Source organism: Nicotiana tabacum, chromosome 1 (genome assembly GCF_000715075.1).
Source record: "Nicotiana tabacum cultivar K326 chromosome 1, ASM71507v2, whole genome shotgun sequence".
NCBI classification, from domain to species: domain Eukaryota; kingdom Viridiplantae; phylum Streptophyta; class Magnoliopsida; order Solanales; family Solanaceae; genus Nicotiana; species Nicotiana tabacum.
In genome coordinates, this window is record NC_134080.1 from 105,981,855 (window position 1) to 105,987,003 (window position 5,149).

Genomic DNA, 5,149 nt, shown 5'->3' on the forward strand with positions numbered 1-5,149 from the left:
AAATTCCAAAAATTGTACAGCGAGACCATTTGTTATTATTTTTGATTTCTTTTGGAGTGATTGTCGCGTAAACAAAAATCACGTGCTCACAGCCATGACTCCAAAATATTCTACTGGAAACTAGAATTTCAAGTCGTGATGGCGCCTCTCATGAAGACAAGACCAGCCATTCAACCCAATTCATCCTTTTAAGACAATTAATTAACACAATTATAGTATAAACATGGTTTAATAATATCCAATAGCGGAAAGTATAGATAAAATACGGAAATCTAACCCAACTCAGCCCTAATCGGGGTGTCACAAGTCATGAGCTACTACAGAGTTTACTAAAATTCTACAAAGTATGGAATTAGGAACAAAGTCTGAAGATATCATAAATAACAGAAGATAAGGGAGAAAATGGGTCTGCGAACGCCATGCAGCTACCTCGATAACTCCGATGAAAACTGAACAGCAGAAAACTCGCTCTATGCCTCAGGAATACCTGTACCTACACACATGGTGCAGGGAGTAATGTGAGTACTCCGACCCAGTGAGTAATAAATATAAATAATGACTGAAGGTAAGAAAACACGTTAAGGCACACAACATTCTATACAGAAGCAGTGAAATCATTTAAAATAACAATTCAGTGAAACATCATGTGAAATTTCTTTTAAACCAGTAAAACAGGTAATTTGGCAGTAAAATGACGAGTAGAAATCTGCCCCTCGGGCTCAATATCAAAACAACAAGTAGAAATCTGCCCCTCGGGCTCAGTATCAAAATAATAACTAGAAATCTGCCCCTCGAGGCTCAGTATTAAAATAATAATTAGAAATTTGCCCCTCGGGCTCAGTATCAAAATAATAAGTAGAAATCTTCCCCTCGGGCTCAGTATCAAAATAATAATTAGAAATCTGCCCCTCGGGCTCAGTATCAAAATAATAAGTAGAAATCTGCCCCTCGGGCTCAGTATCTCAGAACAGTATCAGCCCCTCAGGCTCAGAACAGTATGAAGCAACTAGTCAATGAAATAAGAGCACATAATTATTATGGCAGATAATGCAGATAAGGAATAAATGCATGAGTGCAATGCAATGCATATGACGGTACCCTCTGGTACCCACTGCGGCGTGCAGCCCGAGCCATCCATATTTATTTATCGTCGACGGCGCTCACTGGGGGTGTGTACAGACTCCGGAGGGGCTCCTACAGCCCAAGCGCAATATCAAGCCATCTCGTGGCATCAAATCTAGGCCCTCGGCCTCATATCAATATCAGTATAATCACCCAGGCTCTCGGCCTCAATATCAATGTAATCAACCAGGCTCTCGGCCTCAATATCAATGTAACACTGCTGCGGCGCGTAGCCTGATCCATGCTCAGTCCAGAAATCATCATAAGCCTCTTGGGCATTCATAAAACAGTAGTTCTCAGCCCGAAATATCATTTAGAAATATCATTTAAGTTTTCAAATCTTAGAAAGATGGCTGAGTTTGCAAAACAGTATTTAAAACCTTGGACTGAGATAAAATGATATGCAAAATATGCGAAAACAATGATATCAATCCCTGAAGGATTCAAATAATTGGCAAGAAGCCCAAATGTAACAATCAAATCCAAGTAAGGATGATTCTCAATTTAGTTCAATTAGAAAACACGGTAAAAACATCTCTCGGGACGGACCAAGTCACAATCCCCAATGGTGCTCTACCCCACGCCTGTTATCCGGCGTGCAAGTCACCTCAATATAGCGTTACGATGTGAAATTCCGGGGTTTCAAACCCTCAGGACATCATTTACATCAATTACTCACCTCGAACCGGCTAATTCTCTAGCTCGCGATGCCTTTGCCCCTTATTGACCTCTGAATACCTCGAATCTAGCCATAATGATTCGATCCAGTTAATAAAAATTATAGGAATTAATTCCATATGGAATTCTACATTTTCCATCAAAAATCCGAAATTACACTCAAAATTTTCCCGTGGGGCCCACGTCTCGGAATACGACAAAAGTCACGGAATATGAACCCCCATCCAACCACGAGTCCAACCATATAAATTTTACCAAAATCCGACATCGGATTGGCTTTCAAATCTTAAAAATTCATCTTTAGGGAATTTTAGAAAATCATCCATTTCTCTTCAAATATCAATAATCTAAAACCAAAAATGAAGATTTATTCATGGAATATAATTACAAGAGAGTCAAGAACACTTACCCCAAGAATTCCCATAACTTCTCGCTCAAAATTGCCCAGAATCCGAGCTTGAAAGTCCAAAAAATGAAAGAAAATCGGACTGCTCTTTCTCTACACTGTCCAGAATTTTCGGCTACTGTTCACGCGTGTTACTGTACACGGTACTGTTCACGGGGTACTGTACACGGTACTGTTCACGGGGTACTGTACACAGTATTGTTCACGGGGTATTGTTCACGGTACTGTTCACGGGGTACTATTTCTGCAATTTTCTCCAATTTTCCTAAGTCCGAAATCACTACGAGACACCTCTGAAACACTCCCGAGCCCTCGGGGCTCCTAACCAAACACATACACTAACTCAACAACATCTTACGAACTTAACTGTGCGATCAAATCGCCAAAATAACGTCATATACCCCGAATTAAGCTTTAAAATCCAAGAATTCTTTCAAATTTCATAAAACATCAAATTTTCCATTTTGAGTCCGAAACACGTCAAACGACGTCCGTTTTCAACCAAACTTTACAGAAAGTGCTTAAACCATATATAAGACCTCTACCGAGCGCCGAAACCAAAATACAGGCCCGATACCGTCACTTTCTAATCAAATTTTATTTTCATTTTCCTTAAATATTTTCAGAAAGCAATTTTACTCAAAAATTCATTTCTCGGGCCTGAGACCTTGGAATTCGATGATTCTTGTTCCTATGAGTCACAAATAATAATACGAACATAGCCCTTCAGTAGAAACGCAATTTGGAGCTCATTTGCTCAGTTCAAGACCCATTTTGCTCGTTAAACAATTAACTCATGTTTCACGTCAAAACCCAATCGCGACTTGATGAAATTAGACCAAACTTTCCAGATCACTCCTATAATTCATTATCAAAATTTCGGAAGTCTCAAAATGAAATTTCAATCTCTAGAACTAAAAATGGACCTTTGGATCATTACATGCTCATAATCGAAACGCCAAAATCTTCCAAAAACCCTTCCAAAACATATCCGAGCCTCATGGGGCCCCGACCAAACATGCCAACATAACTCATAACATCATTCAAAACTGTTCCAATCATCAAAACACCTCAAACAACATCCAATTACCCAAAACTCATCGAATTCAAGCCTAAGTTTCCAAAAACTTCCGAAATACACTTTCGATCAAAAACCCAACCAAATGATGTCCGAATAACCTGAAATTTTGCACACACATCAGAAATGACATAACGAAGCTACAACAACTCTCAGAATTCCATTCCAACCCTCAGATCAAAATCTCACCTATCAACCGGAATTCGCCAAAATACTGACTTCGCCAATTCAAGCCTAATTCTACACCGGACCTCCAAAACCACTTCCGATCACACTCCTAAGTCACAAATCACCTCCCGGAGCTAACCGAACTGTCAGAATTCACATCCGATCCCTCTAACTCATAAGTCAACGTCCGGTTGACTTTTCCAACTTAAGCCTTCTTAAAAGAGACTAAGTATCTCATTTCTTATCAAAACCACTCCAAACCAACTCGATCACATAAGATACGGATAATAAAGCATAAAGAAGCTGAGAATGGGAAAAACGGAGCGGTAACCTATGAGACGACGAGTCGGGTCGTCACAGAACTGAAATTCGAAAAAAAGGACACAATCTTTTCGGGTTACGGTTTGCAGGACCTTCAACATTATAAGTAGGGGTGTACATAGGCCGGGTTGGTTCGGATTTTATAATTACCAAACCAAACCAATTGTGTCGGGTTAATAAATCTAAAGACCAAACCAAACCAATAAAACTCGGGTTTTTCAATCTCGAGTTTTTCAGGTTTTCTCGGGTTTTTAGGTTTTTTGGGGTTTTTTCGGTAAAATCTTCCTAGAACAAAACATATAACGTATGCTCAAAATATTTCTTTGATCCTAGTAAGATACAACTATACAAAGTACTTTCCAAGAACATAATATAAAATATGAGATGTGTCATGACATTGTTCTAAAATATTCAACAATAAAGACAATAAAATTATGTAATATAAATATTGCTAATTAAAAAGCCATAATAAAAATAATATAATAAAAAAGTACTAAGTCATGCTAAAATAAATAAACTAATAAGGGAGTATTAATTATATGACTAAACGCTAAAGAAAAATAAAAATAAGTTATGCATTTTTATCTAAATTATTGCAAAATAAAACATACATATTCAATACATTCCCTTTCGTAATATTGAATTGAATGTCTTTTGTTAGCATTAATATTGATTTGATTTTGGTTTGGGCTTTTGTTAGTATTATTTAATTTACTAATATTAATGGCTATACAACTTATTCGAGCATTCAAAAGTTCTAAGTCCAACCTTGAAATAATACCTTAAAAGATAAAATTATGAATTTTTTTAAGAAATATTTATAAATTACATCACAATAGGTATATTTATATATTAAATATATCTAAAATTTCTATATATGTAATGTCGGGTTGGTTTGGTTTCGGTTTGACTTTCTTTAGTTAAAACCAAACCAATCCAATTATGGTCGGATTTTTTTTTCCAACACCAAACCAAATCAAACCAAACCATAATCGAATTTTTTTCTCGGTTTAACTCGGATTATCGGGTTGATGCGATTTGTCGGTTTTCTTTGTACACCCCTAATTATAAGTATGACTAAGAGAGAGAATAACTAAGAACTTATTGTTGAACTTAAAGTAGAGATTAAGAAAAGATTGTTGTTTCGTTTTGACCAATTTTAGGGACACTAAGTTTGCTTCGATTAGGGAAAACTCGTTGCTGGAGATAACCTAAGATAGTGGCTCGTTATTTCATAAGAATACTGAATGGGTGATAACCAAATAGATTTAACAACAGATACTTTATATACCTAGGAATAAATATAACAATTCTTAACGGCCTAACCGTTTATCCGATAAGGAAAATTGAGTAATTTGGCCCCAAACCAATAAATC

The 5,149-nt window shown here is 36.9% G+C and overlaps 1 long non-coding RNA gene across 1 annotated transcript; it reads right to left on the reverse strand.

The window, feature by feature from the left end:
* Positions 1–228: 228 nt before the first annotated feature.
* On the reverse strand, positions 229–2,264 carry LOC142181619 (uncharacterized). The gene is made up of 3 exons (XR_012710388.1): positions 2,210–2,264; positions 1,802–1,867; positions 229–493 (listed from the first exon to the last, which is right to left on the reverse strand). It is a non-coding gene; the product is annotated as an uncharacterized LOC142181619 (long non-coding RNA).
* Positions 2,265–5,149: the final 2,885 nt, after the last annotated feature.